The sequence below is a fragment of the Alligator mississippiensis genome, chromosome 5 (genome assembly GCF_030867095.1).
Source record: "Alligator mississippiensis isolate rAllMis1 chromosome 5, rAllMis1, whole genome shotgun sequence".
In the NCBI taxonomy this organism is placed as follows: domain Eukaryota; kingdom Metazoa; phylum Chordata; order Crocodylia; family Alligatoridae; genus Alligator; species Alligator mississippiensis.
This window is the reverse complement of record NC_081828.1, coordinates 137,986,740-138,009,211: the sequence shown is the minus strand read 5'-3', so window position 1 is coordinate 138,009,211 and position 22,472 is coordinate 137,986,740. Positions and strand designations below refer to the sequence as shown.

Here is a 22,472-nt window from a genome sequence, read left to right as displayed (position 1 = left end):
AATTATGATGTCATAGGGATAACAGAGACCTGGTGGGACTCCACCCATAACTGGGCCACGGGTATAGACGGCTATACCCTGTACAGGAGAGAGGGAGTGGACAAAAGGAGCGGGGGTGTATCTCTTTATGTCAAGGAAAGCTACGCATCCCTGCAAGCTGACATTGGCACCCAGGGTGGACTAGAGACCCTCTGGGTTAAAATCTGTGGGGAACACAGCACAGGGGACACTATGGTGGGAGTCTACTACAGACCCCTTACCCAGGATCAAGACCTTGACCAGGAGTTTGCCATGGAATTGGCTGAGGCCGCACACTCCCGGTATATGGTTATCATGGGAGACTTTAACTACCCATACATCCCATGGGAGGAGTGTTCAGCCAAATCCGAGCGGTCACAAAGCTTTCTCTCATGCATGGATGACCTCTATCTGAAGCCGGAAGTTACAGGCCGACGAGAGGTAAAGCGCTGCTCAACCTGGTACTAGCAACCGGGGACAACCTAATGATTGAAGGGAAGCTGGGTGACAGTGACCACGAGCTGATCACCTTCACCATCCACCGTAAAGCTGGCAAGTCAGTCAGACCAATCTCATTTCCTTTTACGACCAGGTGACCTATCACCTGGGCAAGGGAAAAGAGATTGATGTCATATATCTTGACTTCAAAAAAGCCTTCGATCTGGTATCCCATGATCACCTCTTGGCAAAACTGGCTAACTGCGACCTCAGCCTCACCATGATCTGCTGGCTGGGGAATTGGCTTCGGGGTCAGATCCAGAGGGTGGTGGTTGACCGAAGTCAACTGTTGTGGTGTGCTGTGACCACTGGGGTCTCTCAAGGCTCTGTCCTAGGGCCTATACTATTTAACATCTTCATTAATGATGTAGACATTGGTGTCAGAAGTGGACTGGCCAAGTTCACCGACGACATCAAAATCTGGGGTAAAGCATCCACACCTGAGGACAGGAGAGTGATCCAGGCAGACCTTGACAGGCTCAGAAAATGGGCGGATGAGAACCTGATGGTGTTTCACACCAAAAATGCAAGGTTCTCCACCTTGGGCGGAAAAACCTGCAGCATGCTTATAGGCTTGGCAGTGCTACGCTGGCTAACACTACGGACGAAAGGGACTTGGGGGTCATTATTGACGACAAGATGAACATAAGCTGTCAGTGTGATGCTGCAGCTGGTAAAGCGAGCAAAATGCTGGCTTGCATCCATAGATGCTTCTCAAGAAAATCCCAGGAGGTCATTCTCCCATTGTACTCAGCCCTGGTGAGGCCGCAGCTGGAGTACTGCGTCCAGTTTTGGGCTCCACAATTAAAAAAGGATGTGGAGAAGCTTGAAAGAGTGCAGAGGAGAGCCACGCGCATGATCAGAGGCCAGGAAAACAGGCCTGAGAGCCATGGGACTCTTCTGCCTGGAAAAGCGCAGGTTCAGGGGTGATCTGGTAGCCACCTTTAAGTTTATTAGGGGTGTTCGCCAGGATCTAGGGGAACGTCTGTTCACCAGAGCGCCCCAAGGGATGACAGGGTTGAACAGTCTCAAACTCCTCTGCAACCATTTCAGGCTGGACATAAGGAAGAACTTCTTTACTGTCTGAGCCCCCAAGGTTTGGAATAGACTGACGCCGGAGGTGGCTGAAGCACCTACTCTGAACGCCTTCAAGAGACATTTGGATGTTTATCTTGCTGGATCCTATGACCCCTGCTGACTTCCTGCCCCTGGGGAAGGCGGCTGGGCTCAATGATCTTCCGAGGTCCCTTCCGGCCCTAGTGTCTATGAATCTATAAATCTATGATAACTGTTTAAGAACATACAGTACTGCAGACAGTTAGGAAGCCCTGTCAGGGCCCCCAGAATTCAAACTCCTGCAAGCAGATGACCAGGCTGTGGTGTTACCAGATGGCTAGCTATGCACCTGCTTAAACTCAGCCTGATCTCTTCCATGAGACCTCTAATAGGAGATCAGGTAATCTAAGAGGACCAAAGTGCACCACAAGTCCCTTATGGGAGGGCTATAGAACCCTCCTACTTCTTGTAGGGCCTTATCCCAGCAACAGTATTCTTAATATCTCTATGATAGACCTTGCTTTATTTCTGTATTCCCGCTCCTATCTTGAACTTCCTGGATTTGATCCCTCACTACTGTGTTAACTATGACTCCAGCCTGAACTCCTGGCTTCTGGATTCAGCCCTATTATTAAGATATCCTCAATTATCTGCCTGGTTTTACAAAACCATGAGATGATAAACCCCAGAGCATATTTTGACATCTCTCACAGACAAGAAATTTTTAAAAATGTACATAGCCAAATACTTTTTTAAAGTTTTGATTTTTGAAGATTGAATTGTTCAGGTATGCAGGTTTTTTCAGGGTTCTGATGAAAAATATGAGGTTTGGTAAAACAGTCACTTAATGTAAAGTGTTGCTTTGTTTGAAATCCAGCTTTTCACAGGAAAAAAACATTTAATGAAATATTTATAACTGCCCCTAATATTTGAGCTTTTTGACTCAGTTCAACACTAACCCCTACAGTAGGTCAGTGTTGGGCAAATCTCTCGCTCCTCCTTTCCCTCCTGAAGTAAGAGAGAGATGATGGTGGGAGTGATCAACATTCAGTAAAAACATTATCTAGTAGATGCTAGGAGGGAATGTACATAATGCACTGGCTCTAGGAAGTGTATACTATGTTTTAAAACACCTGAAAAATGCTGAGTTTCACACAGCTCAAGTACTGTCCTATGAAACAGACTTACTCAACATTTTCCATGGTAGCTTTTCAAAAGCCTTAACTCATGTATGAAGATGAGTCTGTTATGACCTCCATTGTCATAATAAAAGGAGCATAGGCCTATTCTGGTTAGTTTCAGCTTTTCTGCTGCTGAGTGTAGCAGTCTGAGTTGCTACCACAAACACTTTTATCACAGGTCTGAGGTGTCTTTCAGCTTCTGAAGTTGTAAAGTCATTTGGCAATCTCAGCTTTCACTTAAAAAAACCCCATGGTTGTGGAATGTGAAAATATGATCCAAATCTTCCTCAGTGCTTAGAAACTATATGGCAAATAAAAAGAACCCACACTTCTGTTTCATTATTTTTAAAACAATCTCATAGTATTTTGGCACCTAATTCATGATTTTTTTTTTAACATTTGGGATTGACCAGAGTGCAGTCTTTTTCAAGGAAAGTTTTGGCATGGCTCAATGCTGTCCCATTTTATTATTGAAAGTAGCTGCTATTTTTAGCACATCCTGCATTGTGCTTCTGAAAATTATATTGGTTGGATACAGATTTATTAAAAGTTGTATGCTATGCTAAATACAGTAGTGCTGTTGTAGCTATTAGGGTTCAGGGAATATACAAGAAGCATAATTTTGTTTGGTAACATATTTTATTGGACCTATATATATATAGCTGGGAGAATTCTTAGATAAGTTTTGGGGCACAAAATGCCCTTCCTCAGATATGGGGAGGAAACAGATACAACCAAAGCTAAATGCTAGGTAGAACAATGGTATAGGTTGTAGCCATGTTGGTCTAAGGACATAGGCAGACAAGGGGTATGTCATGGGGTAGGGGCCTTGGGGAGATCACGGACATCCTCCAGGACCATACAAGGGGTATGTTATGGGGCGGGGTCCTGGAGGATGGCCGTGATCTCCCCAAGGCCCCCTTACTGTGCCAAGTTGGCCCAATGGGCACCCTCGATCCTCGCCTGCCACGTCTTTGATGACAAAATATATAATTGGGAGGCTGCCTTTCACGCCCTCTTGGTCACGGTTAGCTGTACACTCTGACCCCATGCCTTCCCGTACCCCTGGTAGGTCCTGCTCCAAGATAGATGGTACCACAGTTGTTTTGGGGCTCCAACCACCCCTTTACCACGCCCCAAGCCTTGCAGATGGAATTGACGTTGTTCAGTCACAGCCTTGTTATAATGTGGCCCTCTTGTCCTCTCTGGGCCCTGCATGGCCCTGGTCTCACCCTGCGCCCTCTCTGGCACTCATCAATGCTGCCCCCTCTCTGGGGCTCCTCACTGCCCACTCTCTGGGGTTTCTACTGCTGCCCCCTTCTCTGGGGCTTCTCCAAAATGCTGCCCTCTTCTCTGGGGCTCACCATACCTGCACTGGGGCTTCTTGCCAATGCCCCCTCTCTGCCCCCTCTCTGGGGCTTCTTGCTGCCCCCCTCTCTGGGGCTCACCACACTCGCACTGGGGCGTCTCATCAACGTCCCCTCTCTGTGGCTTCTCAACTGCCCCCCTCGCTGGGGCTGGGGTCGGTGCATCCCGAATGGTGTGCCCTTGCTGGCGCTGAGGTCCCCACACTGCTGTGGGTCCCCTATGAGGCCTCCTCCAACCCCTAATAGCCTCACCCAAACTACCAGTCTTAAACAGTAAACAAAATGTGAGCCCCTCGGCTATAACGTAAACGGAAGCCGCCCGGCTATAACAACATTACTCAAAACACCCCATGGATGCTCCATCCTTTACCCGGCCCTGGGGCTGTACCTGCGGTCAGGCCTCTCCTCTCAGCTTTGCTCAGGGGGAGCTCCTTCCCCCCTGGCTGCTGGTAGGGAACTGCCATCTTGGCCTCAGCCCCTGGGTTTTATATGGGAGCCAGGCCCTGCCCCTTCTGGTCAGCTGACCTCCTCTGGTTGCCCTGGCAACCAGCAGCTGGGCTTGTCACTCACTGCTAGGGCTCTTTCCCTAGCAGTTTTTTTCCTTCTTAGGAGCAGGGCACCTAAGTGCTCTGCGACAGGGTAGATCTGATATCTTTTATTAGACCAACTAAAATAGTTGGAAAAATTCTTCTTTGCAAGTTTTTGGGTACAAGCATCCTTCTTCAGGCTGAGGAAGTCTGCAGTTGTTCTGTGCTCTTTCTGGATGGACTAGAATAGAAACCAGAGGCAAGTATATGAGAATGCCAGTCAGTGAAAATGCAAATTGAGACAGTCAATGGGTGAGAAACAGCTGTGGGGAGGAAGGAAGGGAATGTAGACCTGGTGATGAGAAATAGCTGGTAAATAGTAGAGAGATTATTTGGGATGTCATATGTTAGGCAGGTTATAATGTGCCATAAATCCAATATCTATATTAAGTCCATGATTTTTTGTATCCGGTAGGTTGATGAAGTGAACTTCATAGGCTAGTCTGTGAAAGGTGTTTTGTAAATGCCTTTCGATGATTAGAACAGAGAGACTGGAGAGATGGTGGTTTTCTTGTGAGAAATGTGCCCATTATGTAGTGAAAGTGGCCTTAAAAAAGGAAGAGGGCAGGAAACCTGTGAACTAACGAAGTTATCAGAAGTAGCTACAGACGAAGTAAAAACAGTTGAAATAGCTAAACATAATTATGTAAAAGAATAAGGCCATTCAAATCGGAAGAGGATTGCTATTATCGGTGAAGTACAAGGAGGTTAGCATAGATAGCAGGTAATTTGGCATGAGCCATAAAACCATTGTCTGAATCTACAAAGAACATCACTAAATGAAAAGAATGATAATTTAGAAGAATAAAAGAAAAAAAACAGACAAAATCTTTTACCTGTGTTTACATGACAGATGGTGAGTGGAATCCTGGGTAATCTGTTAGTCCTCATGAGTGAAATCAATTAAGTTTAGAAAAGCTATTTATTGCTAGGGAAATTAAAAAGTAATTAGCAATTACAAAGAAATCTGCAGGGGTCTTAATTATAATGAAGAATTGAGTTTAGTTTTTGGACAGAAGGGAGGTTCAAAATAGAAAGGGAGTTCATATCTTACCTATTCTTTGTTTTGTTTATTAAGATAATAGCAAGCTGTATCTTCTTGCTGTCATGGCGACAACCTCTGGAGGTACTCCTGGATGCTTATCACACTGGTGACAATAGCATCAGCATCGGCATCAATTTATTTACACCCAATTGCAGGATTAAATACTTAGCTAAGAACATTTAGCAACAGATACAAAAATAATTGAGGCACTCCCTACATTTGTATCTAATGTATAGCTATAACTAATCATCCTCTTTCTTCTCTGATCTTTTTATTTTTAATCTATGTATACCATTAGAAAGCTTTTTTAAAATTTTTAGAACTTTGTCATAATTCAACTTTGCTGCAATTAAATTGGTGTCACTGTAGTTACACCAAAGATTTGTTTAGCTCCTTGATATATGGTACTTGGATGTAAGAATATTTCTACACATTTGATTAGCAGAGAAATCTGAAAAGTTTAGATAGCAAAAAAAATTTTCTGTTTAAACCTTGAATTTTTAAAAAGGAATTATAAAAGGAAGAATTAGTCTTTACAATCAAAATATTTGCCAAAATTCACACGCAAGAAATGTTTTTGCTCTTATCACTAATGCCACTTCTTCAAGTTGACTGCTGCCAGTGGTGATGTCTCAAATTAAGGTTTTAATTCTTCCAGAACTATTGTTTACTTAAAGTACATTTCACAGTTGGTGTTATGAGAAATGCCACTAAAATTCCGTTACAAGACTGTGATGAGCAACATGCTTACTACTTCTCTTTTCATTTCAATTACAAAGGACAGTATTATAGGTTGTATGATTCACCTATTTTGACCTATTTATCCATCTCCAGTACATTCTACTTTTGACTAGGTTTCTGAAAAGAAGATAACGCATACAGAAGATTACTTCCATTCCAACTCTGATACCTAATAAGGCTCCAAAAGATAAAGCTCAAATGACTACATAGCTTGTGATATTGATTACTGGGTATTAGTTACTGGTGAATTACTGGTATTTGAGTGGCTTACAGAATTGCCTGAAGAACTGTCATCCAGAAATGTTCTGGAGTATTCTGTTTGACTAGTCTTTATTTTTTTTCTTTGCTTTTTGAGGACTCCCTGAGGTGTGTGTAGGTCTTTTGATCTTTTCTTTGCCTTGGAAATAATACATTGTATGAGTAATTGCTTGGAAGGTGAATGAGTAGCTGAAACTTCCTTCTTTGGCCATGGAAATGGGCTTGAAATATCTTAGGAAAAACTCTTTTTTTCCATGATTGGCTGGTCTTGCAATGCTTTTTCTTTCTCAGGTGTACTACTGCAAAACCTGATCTAGAGACATAAATTAAGATCCGACCAGAACCCAAACCTGACCCAGGTTATGATCCTGACATGTAAATCTGGCTGCCTTTTGCTTTTTCCATTTATCCTCACAAAAAGTTCTAAAGAGTTTTGGATATGAGGCTCTTGTTTGGCCAAAACCAGAATGAACCCTGAAAACACAAAGGTCAACATTTTCAGACTTAGGCCTTAGGGGCAGCTATACATGTGCTTTAATTAGAAAGGCTCTGAGAGCTGCTCTAATTAAAGCACCTGCAACATCTTGTGTATTCAGCATCCCATGCTTCAAAATGGTGGTGGGGGTGCTTGAACTAAAGGTTGTCGAATGTGCAGGGATGCTGAATACATGTGACATGGGGGCTGCTGGAGCGCATTAATTAACACTCTCCAGCAGACTAGATTAATTGAGTCTGCTCCGATGTGTGCTAATTAGCATATGTCGGAGAAGACATCTGGCACGTGTATAGGTGCCTTAGGATTCTAAATCCATATTTTGACAGTAAGATTCTAAAAAAACTGACCACTGATCCAGTGCTTGATGTTATCAAGACCATACACTGGAATATCCATCAGATTTACCTAATTCTGTGAGTAGATGGTAATCTTTCTAATCTGGTTCAAGTCAATGCTATGACTTTCTTGTGATCACACTTCACTGAAGGTATAATAAATACATTTATCCTAAGGCCTTGCAATTGCTACTTATGTCCATCTCCATGTTCCATACCACATTATGCCTGTAATGATAACAACACTTTTTGTGGCATTGTAAGAATTTATAGCTGAATTAAATTTGAGGAAGGAGGAGAAAAATGGTGTACAGGAAAAAGCTTTCTATTTTAAAAAGTGGTTATAATGGTGCAAGTTCATTGCTAGAGCTTTTCGGAGAATATTTATAACTGAAAGTGTTTAGAAGGCAAGACACTGTTGTTTTAAAATTATATTTCCAAGGTATTTCCTTATGCATAGAAGATGTTAACAGTTCCAATGCAAGTCTTATTTTTAGAATAGCACTACAATATTTTAGTATCATTTATTAAAAAGTTAATAGGCTGTTAGCGCTTGCATTGTAAATGAAGCGTGTAGGAGGAGAAGGATTACTACTGCACAAGTGCTGCGGGAGGAAATGATTGCAGGGCTTGCAGGATAGAAAGAGAAGGAATAATATAGTATAAGTTTTTGTATTCATTTTCCTTGAAGTATTATACTGATTCATAAAAATATTTATTGGTAGGTAATCCACTGGGTGTGTGTTTGAAAGGTAAGAGTTGTTAGTCACCAGCTGTAGGATCTTGGTTCTAAAACTCTATGTGTCAGCCAAGATGGGATTTTCAGAGGTACATTTTTGAAGGGCCTCAAAGCGTGTCTGTAAAATTTTCAAGCAATTCATTTGCTTGCTCAAGTAATGCAAAGATGATGATGACAATGTTTATGTACCAAGAGCACTGATTTGCCCCAAATGAAATTGGAAACCTCTTGTGTAGAGGCTGTACTAATAGACGCTGTACCAAAGAATTTACAGTCTAATAAACTTCAAGCCCAGTGTCCTATCCACTGAACTACTGGTCCAGGCCCTTGGAAATTAGTAGACTCAAATTAATGTTAATGAGGCCCTATTAGGAGATATGGCCGTGTATCTCATGATCATTTATACAAGGCTTCTTTCCTTTGTTCACCTTGTTTGACAAGTGCTCTCCTCTTTCATGAATATCAAACTTTTAACCTGTGCATTAAGTAGTTCCATTCAAGTTCCTCACACACTTCTACATTCTTATATATTTCGGTTCTTCACCTCAAATATTTTACTTTTTATTACTTATAACAGTAAATAATATATTTCATGGCTTTGTGAATTCTTTGCTAACTGAAAACTTCATGTAGGTAAGTTGAGAATATTCCAAGGGGGAAAAAAAATCTCAATTCTTTTAACATTTACCTTACAACAGTGGTACTCAATCTTCTGGTCCTGTGGGGACAGATGAATGGTGTGGGCCATTCCATAGGCCAAATCTAGCACATGGGATTGGTCCACAGGTATCATGGCCTGACAACATTGCAGTCTGACACCATGCACTGAATCCAGTTGCATACTAGCCCAAGCCTGCACTCCAGCCCTGGCTGTGTGCTAGTGTGCTCTAGTACACAGGACCACATCATCCACCCCATGGAGTTTCCCAGAAGTTCAGAAATTTGGCAGCAGGGTGGCTGCAATTAACTCTTCCACAGCTCCCCCACTACCATATTTTCAGACCTCCTCTTTCAGGGAGATTCCTGCACTGGACGACATGACCTCATGGGCCAGGTCTGGCCTATGGACTGAAGACTGAACACCCCTACCTCTAAGGAGCCAGACTCCTTAACTTTTGTTCAGAGACAAATCATGTAATTTTTTTAGATAGTATACCTCTGAGGAAGTTGAACCTAGGTTTTCCTTTAAAAAAATATTTTAACCTATGGGTAACTAATACTAGATGGTTCAGAAAAAAAGTAATGGTAATTTGTCTTAAATTGATTAACTCCATATATATTCCATAAAGAGAGACAAGTACTAGCTACAAAATATGGTTTTCATATGTGGTCTGTGTGGATTAATGTTTTCTAAGCAGGTAAACCTTCTCCTTCATTAAAACTAGGCAATAGCATAAAGCTTTATTTAGAGAAAAAAATCTAAGAAAATTTTCATTGTATCTAACAGACATTAAGCTAAATTAGTACTATCTGTCTATGGAGTATACAAGTGTGTATTTACTTTAGTCTGTTACTTTATAGGTTGGAACAGACGTTGCATTTGTCCCAGGACAACTTGTGCTTGTGTTTGTCCTGGAATATAAGTGTTGATATGTACACTAGGGGGTGTGCGAAACGGGCTGTATTCGATTCGGATTTGGATTTGGCCTGAATCAGGGACAATGTTTCGATTAGTTGATTTGGATCACTGTCCCGATTCGATTTGGCCGAATCCAAATCTGAAGGTTCAATGCTGATTTGGAGAATCAGCGATTCGGCCATAGGCACAGCTTTAAATGTTTTTTCTACATACCTTTAGGTACCAAGCATGGCTCGTGAACACTGCAATGCTGGGGCAGATGGAGCATCCCACAGAAGCACAGGAGCTCGACGGTGAAACTGGAAGTGTACTTCCAGTCCATTTCCAGGTCCACTGCTGAGCGTGTGGGGAGCCCTGCTATGTCCCCCCAGCTCAGGACCCTGGGTGCCCCTTGCAGACCCAGGAGGTACCAGTCACTGAGCCGAAGGAGGCATGGGGGGCCCCCTGGCGCGCTCCCCGGCATACCTGGCAGTGGACCAGAAGTGCTTCTGGTCCACTTCTGAGTCTGCTGCTGAGCACACTGGGGACCCCTCTGCACCCCTGTGGGACACTCTGTCTGCCCCACCATCTCAGCCTTCACAAGCCACCTGGTACCTTGAGGTATGTAGAAAACATATTTAAAGCTGTGTCTATGTCCGAATCATCAAATCTCTCTGAATCAATTTGGAGGGTTCTGAATGACTCGGGAGAAATTAAAGGATCTCCTGATTCAATTCGGAGATTCGGCCACCGAATCGGGCGAATCTTGCTGAATCGAATCAACAACCAAAGCTTTGAATAGCCCTAATGTACACATATTGCTTTTCCAATCAGGGTTTTGTGAATGGCTGAATGCATTGCTACTTCTTAGATGCTCTTCAAAATGTCCTGGGACAAACTGTTAGCATGTCTTGTCCTATGAACCTTTTAGGGTTTGTCCCAGGACAACAAACATGAACATTTGAACAATTGCATTTTGTCCGAGGATAAAATGGTTTACCCTGGGACAAATGTGACATCTGTTTGTAACCTATTTCCTATATTGTCATTGTCATCATCTGTCCCTCAATACAAGGATGATGTCTAATTAGATCTAGATCTATCTATCTGGCTATCTATCTGTCTGTCTCTAATTAGACATCATCTTGGGGGGGGTGTAAGAGAAAGAGAGAGAGATACAGTAGGACTGGAAGGGATCTCTGGAGGTCATCTAGTTCAACTCCCTGCTTTATGAAGGATCACTTCTATTTAACCAACCCATACAAATCTTAGTCTAACCTAAAACTACAGTCAATCCTGTTACACAATCACAAGGCAAACTCTAACTTGCCACAAATAAATCAGGGGAACAGCAGTGGCCAGTGTCCTGGTGCTGCAAGGGTTGTTAAAATAAAATCAAGAGACCAAGAAAGAGGGCCACACAGCCCACTACAGAGGAGGTGAAACATTCCACAGTTGATACCAATTGGACCATGGGGTAAAATTCCTTCCTGAGCATAGGGTCAAGATATTCTAGCCAAGAACCTTTTTGGTTTTAGTCCCAGCAAGAGCACTGGCGCACTGCAGTCAAAATCCCCAGCCTTGGCTACAGCTAACATCCAATGCTTGTTAGGAAGGAAGAAACCCCCCCTCCCTTAGATATGTAGCAACAGAAGGAGGAAAAAAATCCTTCCCAGCCCCAACCAGCAAAGTCCAGAAGCATGAGAAATACCCATAGTAGAGCATAGGCATAGTTACTTCCAAATTATCCCTAACTGTGATGACGGATGACTCGAGTCTAGTACCACCCGTTGTTTAGGTAGCCCCTCCCCTCGTCCTGCCTGCCACGACTTTGCTGGTATATGATTGTGAGAGGGTTTCAGTGTTCTTACCAGAGGGGTTACCCGACATGGGTGTACTCACAGCTGTCACCTATGGTGTTCCACGGGGCTCCGCCACCCCTACACCCCGTCCACTCGCCAACCGATCACGTGCTGGTAGGATGGTGACCTGCGGTCCTCTATGGGCTTGCTTGCCGTTGGTTTTCACAAATGCAGGGACCCGGGCCTAGCTGTATTACTCTGCCAGCCCGTCCTCTAGTCTCGCTGGTTCTTCTGCTATAGCTTGGTGTCCTTCTTCCCTCACTTTCCTAGAAATAATATTTCGCCTGTGCTGGGAGACTCCACAGGCTGATGTCCCGAGCCCAGTGGCTACTAGGGACTTCCGCACCTGTCCTCGTCTCTATTTCCCTTAGGGGCCGTACTAATACGCACAGGGCGCCTCGTCGTTCCCCCTGCTTCCCTCCTCCTGAGAGGGGCACTGGCCCTTCCCCGCTCCCTATCTGTGAAGTTTCCCCTTGCCTGCCTCTGTTAGAGGCTTCGAGACTTCTCCTGCCTTCTGTGTGGGTACGGCGCAGCCTAGCTGGTGCCTTTCCCCAGAGGGAGCCGCAGCATGCCGGTCGTGCTGCCCGCCTTCTCTCTGTCTCTGTCTCTCTTGCTCCCCCTCCCTGCGGGTGCTGTCGGGGCTTTTAAACTTGCCCGTGGCGGCCATGTCGGCTGCCGCGATTGGCTCAGCTGTCTCCCTTACTGGGAACAGCTGCTTAAATAACCGGCATAATGCCGGCTCGCGCGACTGTAGTTGCGGCTGCGGCTGCCGCCGCGGTCTCAGCTCCAACGCCACCGGATCTCCCAGAGGTAAGTGATCCCGTCCGGGGTTCTGTATCAGGGTTGCGTCTGCCCCACAACCTTTCCTTGCCTCACCCTGTGCCTGTGATGGCGGCATGCTGCCGTCACACTAACCAATGCCTGTCCAATCTCTTTTTGAGCATCTCCAGTGATGGAGATCCACAACTTCCCTAGGCAGTCTATTTTACTACCTCACTGTTCTAACAGTGAAGCTCTTCCTGATATCCTATCTAAACCTACTTTGCTGCAACTTCAAGCCACTGGTCCACATACTGCTATCTGCAACACAAGAGAAAAGATGATTTCCTCTTCTTTATGGCAGTCCTTCAGATATTTGAAGATCACTATCATGTCCCCTCTTAAGCAACCTTTCCACAAGCTGAACGTGCCTATTTCCTTCAACCTTGCCTTGTATACCTTGCTTTCCAAACCCTTAATCGTTTTGTTTCCCACTTCTGGAGCCCCTCTACCTTCTCTCTGTCCTTATTAATATGTAGATACAAAATTGCACACAGTATTGCAGAAGAAGCCTAACCAGTACTGAGTAAGAGGCACTATCACCTCCTTTCTCTTGCACCTAATGCTCCTTTTGATAGAGCCCAAAACTGTATTTGCCTTTTGTGTCACTGCATCACACTTCAGACTCATATTGCACCTGTGGTCCATCAAAACTCTCAGATCCTCCTCTGCAGTGCTGCCATCCAGCCAGTTGTCATCCATTTTGTATATGTTTGATTATTCTTTCCAATGTGTAGCACTTGGCACTTGTCAGCATTGAACTTCATCCTGTTAGCTCCAGCCAAGCTTTCCAATCTTTTAAGATCTTTCTGAATTCCATTCATGTCCTCCAGTGTGTTTGCAATCCTTCCTAGTTTTTTCATCTGCTAATCTGGTCAAGAAACTCTCTATTCCAGCATCCAAATAATTAATAAATGCCCTGAACAGCACTGGGCCCAGGACAGACCCGTGTTGGACTCTTCTCAAAACCTCCTGCCATTCCAAAATGGCTCCATTTATAATTCCCCTTCCCTTCAACCAGGTGTTTATCCACCTTATAGTAGACACTGATATAGTAGATACTTATAGTGGTATTATAAGTCCGTTCTAACATGTTCTCTTCAATAAGACAGTGATGCCCCCCCCTTCCCGACCCCCTTTATTTTGTTCCTTTCCGGAGTTTCATCTCTGAAAGTGCTATACTAAGTTGAGCTAAGGGAGTAACTTTTCTATCTAGCAGATATAATCAAAGGCTTGGTAGGTATCTCAGGGGTCATCTAATCTAATCCCCTGCACAAATGCAGGATGTATAATTCCTAAACTATCCCAAGAAAATCCTTATCTAGCCTCTTCAAAACTTCCAGTAAAGGATATTCAACACTTTTCCTGGGCAACTTTTTCCATTGTCCTACTGTTCTGACAATAAGGAAGTTTTTCTGTAACAGAGGAGATTGAGATTAGATCTTTAAATTTCAGTCGTTTTATTTTCTGGCAGCTTTTCAAATATTTGAAAACTACTATCAGGTCACCCTTAATCTCCTTATTCCAAATTAAACATACCTAAACTAAGCATACCTAGTTCTCTGAACCTTTCCTTCTTTCCAGCTTCCCACTTTATCTTTGTCACTCACCTCTGGAGCCTCTCTAGTTCTCCATCTGGAGAGAAATATGGAGGCCAGAACTGCACACTGCTCCAGATAAGGTATTGCTAGCACTGAATAGACTGGTAGTATCGATTTTTGCATCTAGACATGCACTTTACTGCAGAGTTGACTAATTAGTTCCACAGTAAAGTGTCGCCATTTACAGGTGCACCAGTATTAGTGCTCAGTAAATTAACTCTGCCATAGGATAGTACTGTCCCTGACAGTACTATCCTACAGTGGAGTATTACACATGCTAAAACACATGTGTATATGGTGAGAGGGGCTGCCTGGGGCATGAGGGTGCTAAAGTGAGGCAACTGTCTGCCACCTAGCCCTGCATTTTAGCACCCTTGTGCTCTAGTCAGCCCCTCCACCATCTGCTACTGCCACCCAGAGCCTGGGGCTGACCCCTCCAGGCCTCCCTGGGGCTGCTCCACCCTGGCTCAAACTGCTACAGTCCTGAACCTGGGTGGACTCCTGTGGAACCCATCTTGAACTCCCTGCCATTCTGACATTGATCCATTTATAATTATTCTCTGTGTGGTTGTTCAGCCAACACAGTAGATTTTTATCTTATTGGCAAACCACAAGAGTTGAACAAAGTCTCTCAGTTGGAACTGGAGTGAGTTACATATGCACCTATTAATTTAGTAGTGGTACTATAGACACCTTAACACAGTACTGTTATAAAATTTTGTGAATCAGAAAGAAAGAATAATTTTTACCTACAGATTAAAAATCAGCTCTATTGATCTAATAGTTAATGACCCTTTAAAGCTTTGAGGTTTTTTATTCTTTTACTCTTAGGTTCAGCATTTATTTGCTTCCAGTGCTGCCAAAACTGTATGCATCAGGTTCACTATATCAGCGGAGGCCCTGAATTCATGTTACCTCAAATAACATTCCTAATATTATTAATCTCATTGCCAGCTAAGCTGCAATAACTGCTGAGGCTGCATTACCAAGGTGCTTGAAGAGGAAACTTTCAGAGAAACTGGCAGACTGAGGTACAGAGGAGATGTTTGTTCCCAAGCGACTGAATCTATTTAAAATTCTTGCTTGTAGCAAAGGCGAGTTGGATATTAATGGCCCCATTTCCAGTGGGCTTCCTTTAACTATGCTTTTAAGAATGATGGGCATAGCAATTTTGCATATGCAAACTCCTGATTTCCACACAGCAGAATGTGAATCCTGCCCCTCCCCCTGGTCTCTGGCACTGGAAGCCCTTGCTACAGGAGACACATCAGCTTTTATAGGCAAGGAATAGTGGGATGAAGCCTGTGCTATGTGGGTACACCCCAAGAGATATCACCCAAATTCTACTCCCCCTTTTTGGTGGCCTCCTACCAGTTGTGACGTTGTAAGGAGTAGATGTGGTCTCTCTGCCAGACATTTGCATGGACTTATATATATAGATACCCAACAAGACCAAAGGTGGGGATGTCCCTTGTAGACACCCTCCAGCTTATATTCCAAGCTCCCTGGCCCTTTTAACTTGGGGCGACTGTTACTTTCTTTGTATATTATAAAAGAGTCACTCGCATAATGATGGACACAACTGAGGAGGCAGATTTTTAAATGTTGTCCTTATCCATTTGCTCTTCTGATTCATCATGTAGGGTATAGGAGATGTCGAATATAACATTTTGGCTAAGTACAGACAGTCATAAAGCTTGGGGCTGAATCAATTCAATCTTTGCAGGTTAGTCTAAGCCATGGGTGGGTAGTTATTTTGGGCAGAGGGCTGCTTACTGAGTTTTGACAAGCCATTGAGGGCCGCATGACAGGCAGCCAGGGGAAGATAAATATTAATTTTCTAAAATTTTTAGGTGCCCCATGGGCAGGATAAAATGGCATGGTGGACTGCATCCAGCTTGTGGGCCACATTTTGCCCACCCCTGGACTCTAAGCTGTGTAGATTGAATCGATAAGCAAGTGAACAGACAGTCACTTTTGATTTCAGAAATGCAGCCACATGTCTGCAGTGGCCCATGCCAGAAGCTGGGGGGCACTAGAGCATACCTGCCTGCTTGGCTGGAGCAGACAGCTTGGGCCAAGGCTACCCCACCTACCCTGTGAGGTGGGGTTTATGGGGAGGTACAAAGCATCCTGGGATGCTGGGGGATTGTTAATTAACATGAATCTGGAGGGGATCTGGGACATAAGTTCAATAAACCAGTTTAACATAAATCAGTTAAGTCTGATAAGGTCTATTTAAACTGGTTTCAGCCATTTTGAAAGCAGTTTATGTGCACTGAACTTCTGTTGTATTACAGATTTGAACTGGTTTCCAATCACTTATACTGATTTATGTGTGATTTCTGTCCCTAGCCTTTGTCTGATGGCAGTTCCACTGTGACCATTACTTAATTAGACAAAGTAGCTCATTAAACAGATTATTTCATGTTTGCAAAGTGCTTTGACGACATGAAGTACTGTAAGCATTGTTACCGCGGCGCTGTGTGACATGGCTCGAGCAGCTTGTTTTAGTTTTAATATAAGGAAAGAGAAGGAAAATATTTTGCAAAGTGGGCTATAAAAAGTGGTGCAGTGATTGGTTGTACTCCATTAATATAAAGGGCTGTCTCTCTGAATAATCCTGTAGTTTCAGTACTTATAATATTTTACCACCAGCAGTTCACTTGGCAGCTGAATGGAGCACTGCAAAGTTTGTAAACCATTGTAAGACAACACTAAGTGACCAGACAGTTGGAAACAGGTTTTTGACTTACCACTGTGTCCAACCAAAGTGTCTCAAGCTGTACTGCTGCTCTTCAGGCTTGGTTCTGGATTTCATGCTTGTACCAAAGGATTACAGAGAAGTGAAAAATGTCAGAAATTAGAAGTGTGATGGATAAGAGCTGCCTTTTGTTTGAATAACTGCATTACAGTGAGCACAGAAGTGTTAGCCACATTAGCCTGAGCACAGGCAGGAGGTCCATTCACAGCCTGATTAGGTTGTTACTTATGAAAGCTTATGCCTCTCTGAACCAGTTATGGCAAGGTTATATCTGCCTGCATTACAGTGGAAATTCAGAGGCATTTTTTGGTGGCAAAATAATGAATAATTGTGACATCAGTAAATACGGGCACATTGGAAAGAAAATGCCTATGCCTGATGGAGTTAAGAGGAACAAAGATTTAGAACATTCAGCAAATACCTGTGGCATAAGATAAACCATTGCATTGGGAGTAGAGACCTGGCCAGGATTTCTAGACCTGCAGTTCACGTGTTCTGTTTTACTTTGGATAATATGCATCCACCTCTGAAACTGGATTCTCATCTACAAAATGGAGAAAATATTTATTTTCATTTTGCAAGGCTGAAGCAAAAATCACCCTAAATCAGTTAAAAAGCATCATAAATCAAGAGCATTTCAGCTGGGATATAGCTTTTTCAGCCAGCTCTTTGAAAACTGCAAAGAGTTACAGTGGAAGAACAGTAGCTACTGACGTAAGATCTTCAAAATCAATGTGGTGTGATTTTTAAAGAAGCAGCTGAGGGACTATGTGACAACCAAACGGATGGTACAGCCAAGTGCTGTTTGTTATTTTATTTTAATACTCTTTGTTTATAGCACCTGTTTTTCTCATGTTTTTTAACCTTTTAAAACTGGGCCTCTAAATACAGGACTTCCCCTCTCAGTATAATTACTGCTAATCCAATACAGCTCTTGTAAATCCTGCCTCTAATCTCTGTAATAACCTGTCCCTGCTGTTGCAACAGTATGTTCTCATTTATATTCAGTGGCTAACAGCTACTTCGCTCTGCTCTACATCCCATTGAAAAGACAGACTCCTGCCTGGGACCCTTTCTGCATCCTCACAGCCAGGGATTCTTTCCCAGCCTGAATCCAGTGACCTTGCAGTTGTCATTTGCTAGTGCCAAGCGTCTGTTTTTTGTGCGACTCATCCAAACAAACAAGTGGGGTGAGACTTCTGCTTCTCCCTTTTGTGTCTGACCTGAACAAGCTGGGAGCTGGATCAAACATCCCTGGGGAAGCACAAGTTGGTGGTGCAAAGAACAGTGAGAGGATTGGCTGGCACTGTCATGTGGCTGATGCTAGGCAACATGTGCTATTGGCTTTCTGGGTTGCAGACAGATCTGAAGGAGCATCAGTTTGTGTGTGAGTGTGCGTATGTGTGCATGAATGAGACTGCTTTTTCCACAGCAGTCTGGGGGAGCTTTAGCACTTCCACTGAGGTAAGCAATAATGAGGGCTCTTTATTCTAATAAATTAGCTGCCAGGCATGGATGTAGCAGGATTTATTGGGCCATAAGCTTAGAATAAAATTTAAAAAGGTTCTACTACTGAAATGTGTTATTTCTCTTGATTTTTGTCTAAATGTAATTTAAGCTGACCACATAAATTAGCAGTTTTCTTTGCTAATGAAAAGTCACTGTATTTTATTTTCAATGCAGTCTTGCATCTTGAGTATTAAACCGGCAGTTTCAAAGACAGACATTCATTTAAAATAGTACATAGATTAATTCCTTTCTTTATGAATGGGTGGAGGGGGCTTGTGAGGAAAGTGACATTACAATTTATCATAGTATGAAAAGGGCATTATCTCACGTTATAAAGCAGGGTTTTTTTTAAAAAACGAAGACTGTAAAATGCCTTTCAAGAGCAGGCAGTGCAATGGGTACTGAGATGCATGTTGATAATATTAAGCCAAAGACATATGGCCAATATGCAGTATTCAGATGCATTTGGAATATGTGGCATGTATGTTATTTTTTAAGTCATGTATGTAATATTTTAAATAGACCAGTGCATGAAAGACAACAGCCTTTTTAAGCAGGTCTTGAAGCCAGTTAGGGAAACCCAGTGTAGTCCCGTAATAGGTAATACAGTATATTTTAGCTAGCCTAGTATATAAGAGACAGCCTTCATGTGTTCCTCCAAAGCAGTAAAATAGATCAAATTGTTTTATGGAAAGTGTTTTCAGTTGAACACTGAAAAGGAGGTTTATGCAAGGGATATATGTTGAACATAGATGTTGAAGACATTTAGAACTCCTAAGGCTTTATTTGATTGCCCCACGAAAAAGGAGCAGAGACTGAATTATACTATGAATAAATAGCTGTGCACCCAATTTGTAGAGAATTTGTAATCAAACTGAGAAAACCCTCCTTCCCTCAGTACAAAAAGCAACCATGCATTCAGACTATATGATTGTAGCAGCCTCTTTAGAGACACTGCTGTGAAAAAAGCCAGTATCTAAATAAAGCAAGATCAGTCCTCTTATATCCTAGAGGCAATTTAATGTTTAAAAATGACCCTTTAGCTGACGTAGGAGATAAATCAGCAGTGGGAATATGCTATTGATGAATGAGGCTACCATCTTTCAGATGTCCTTTGCAAAAAAAAAAAAAAAATCCAGATTAAGGAGGGCAGTCTGAAAGACCATATTAAAGGAAAACCCACCATGCAGACTCATAAAAAACATGCTCTGTCATAGTAATTCAGGATCAAATTCTGTTGTAAAAACTAAAAAAAGTTCTGATTCTTTTCTCTTTTTTTCCATTTGCAGAATAATTTAACCAGTAGCTGTTAAATTGTATGAAGGGACAGCCTTATAGGAAAACAATACTATGTACTAACTGGGTCTAAAAGATTTTATTTGCTTGACTGTAATGCTGTACAATCGAAACTAAATCTAGACATGCAGGTATTGGCTAATGTTTTCTACTATGCTTTCTTCCCAGAGTGACCTGTTTTGATCTGCTTTGTTGTTTTGTAAAGCTATTTAGCTCTTACCAGCTTCCTATCATAAAGTTATCTTTGTTACACAAGCATAAAGATTATTTTGAGTCTCAGAAATCTTGTACCATCCTTGTAAAGTCTCTGAATGCCAACCATTCTTTAGAAATCCGTTTGCTATTTTTCAGGGTTTAAAATACCTATAATCCAGTTAAGAAGGATGGAATTTACTCTACAGCTGTAAACTGATATTCTCTGTATTCACATCAGATATGAAATGGGTTGAACTTTACTCTTCATTGGAGAAATTAAAAAAGTGAAGAAAATTATGAATATTAGAATGAAAGACAGAAACCTGGAATTGTAATAGCATGAGGCACAATACCAATATAACATAAGCATATTGATAATAGGAATAAAGGTCTTGTGTACAGTCAAATATAAAATGGAAATATTGCAAAAAAACCCCAAACCTTGAGACCTGCATACATTATGTTTATGTGCAAGCTTCTTTGAAACTCACTCCCTTACAAAACTTAAAAATGTTGGATGCCTTGCCTCTCCTAACACATGCCAGAAGTATTGCTAAATATTCCCAGTACAGCATTGGGCCTGCCTCCTTCCCCTAAGCTTTTGCAAAGGGAAGCTTTTTTTAACTCATCTCTTCAGAAGTACAATGGATACAGATGTGCTGGATAAGTACATGTCCCTGCTAACAGTTGCCCAGTGTTGTGGCTCTGCTGGTGTGTCTACAGTTACCCCTTTGCTGGTCTACAATTGCCCAATGTTGTGGCTCTGCTGGTGTGTACTGTTTAACCTTCCACGATAGCAATAGAATCAGGCATAACCTAGCCCACAACTGGTAAACAAATTCTCCTGTCGGGACTTGTCTGTCTAGAGTATGGATTGTGCTTGAAACTTGAGCTAATCGGTTGCTAGGTAAGTCAAGTTAATTTCAATGAATGTAATGAACTCTTAAAGATGCTCAGAAAAAGGCTTATTGCTGAACATGGGTTACAGGTTTGTCTGTACTAATGGTCTTTCTCTTGATTTATTCCATAACACAATGACTTGTCAAATGTCCAAGTTAGGATGAACGAGTTAGTAGGTTACTAAGGTAAATGAGCAGTCACAAAAGCTAAAAATCTGCTGTGCAGACATAGGTTTAAACCATGGAAAATCGCAACTAGAAAAAAATGTCACCTTGGAAAAATAATTATATATGACTACACAAGAATTTACAATTAAAAAATTAGCTCACTTTACAGCAAAATCAAAAACGGTTGTGCTGATGTACACAGAATTCCACTGTAGCAACTGGTGTAACGAAGGAGAATCTTAGCCATATTCTGGTAGAATATAAAAAGTATCATTTCTTTTCTGATTTAGCCTCCTTTTTTTGTTGGCTTCATAGTTAAGGCACTCATTCCACCCACAACTAAGCAATGTTTTTTACGAAAGTAGTTATTCCTGACATTTCTGTGCAAGACCATATTCTACTCTTGGATTCAGTTAGCAATAAAGAACATTGCTTATGCCCTTGAATGCACATGTTTTCTGGTAGATTTCTTTGAGCTCCCTGTACTGTCCATCTCAGTGGTAGAATCAAGAGATTGAGATCAACATTGCTGTGGTTTATGTGGCAAGATGAAGGATAAGGTAGGTGCTGGAAAAGACGTTGCCAGGCTTGTCTGTCCTTTTCCAGGAATTCTGCCCACAAGAGTTAAGATTGTGGTGAGCATTTGGCTGCTGATTACTTTTCACTAGGAGTACAGTGCATCTCTACTGCTGGAAAATGCTTGCTGCCAACAACGTCATATGTACTAGCTAGCTAAAGTGACAAGGCGCAACCTTTGACTTGCAGAGAGCACTTCCTGTGAGATGTGTTGAATGAGTGGCTGCATTTACTGGCCCTCTCTTCTGGTGCACTTTTTGAGCACTGTAGTGAAATCCCAGCCCATTCTTTCTGTGGGAAAATAGATTCCCTATATACTCTTCATTCCTTTTGTCCCAGGAAGTAAGATTTCACCCACCATGTGCTACTACAACTGGGAGAAGATTAGCCCGCTAAAGTTGGGGGAGCCTCTATTTGGTTGCATAATAAGAATGGAGACAGGTGTTGTGCTGCTAATAATTGAGATGAAGGCATATAGCTCATTGGTAGCAGCTGTGACTACTGGAGCTCCTCCCTCACAGAAGGAATTGTCATATCACTATTGTGTCTAAGAAGAAATAATTGAGAAATAATCAGGTCACTCACTCAGCTCCTTTAACACTTGGTTTAGTCTTTTGGTTGTATTATTTCATCAAGATTTTCCATTCATACAGCAGGGATCCCTCAACTGAAATCTTTTTCCTGCTGTTCAGGATTAGGCTTCTGTTGACTCAGTCATGTCAGTGAGTGCTTGTAGAAAGACAGAAAAAAGAAATCAAGTAAAACCTTCCATAAATATAAAGGCAGAAATATGTGTTACATTACATTACTGGCTCAGTATGTTGTGTTGAGCTCTTACCACCCCTCTGATTACCTCCACCTGATGTCATAGTGCTTTCCAGGCATTCCTAGAAGGTGGGTTTTA

The 22,472-nt window shown here is 42.4% G+C and overlaps 1 protein-coding gene and 1 long non-coding RNA gene across 4 annotated transcripts in view; one reads left to right on the top strand and one right to left on the bottom strand.

Annotated features, from left to right (window-relative positions):
- TMEM108 (transmembrane protein 108) overlaps positions 1 to 22,472 on the top strand; it is a 292,926-nt gene that overhangs the window by 5,636 nt on the left and 264,818 nt on the right. The window contains exon 1 of one of the 3 annotated variants that reach the window (XM_059728774.1): positions 17,905 to 18,115. The exons of 1 other annotated variant lie outside the window; for it this stretch is intronic. The gene's annotated coding sequence lies outside the window, so the exon portion shown is untranslated. Of the gene's footprint in view, positions 1 to 17,904; positions 18,116 to 18,272; positions 18,390 to 22,472 lie in introns of those variants that run through there. One more of the 3 variants, XM_014602530.3, reaches the window with a different exon arrangement.
- LOC109282256 (uncharacterized) overlaps positions 16,918 to 22,472 on the bottom strand; it is a 32,476-nt gene continuing 26,921 nt past the window's right edge. Inside the window, exons 3-5 of the long non-coding RNA XR_002089193.2 lie at positions 22,154 to 22,297; positions 17,347 to 17,469; positions 16,918 to 16,983 (exon numbers count right to left, since the gene is read on the bottom strand). This is a non-coding gene — a long non-coding RNA (uncharacterized LOC109282256). The remainder of the gene's footprint in view (positions 16,984 to 17,346; positions 17,470 to 22,153; positions 22,298 to 22,472) is intronic.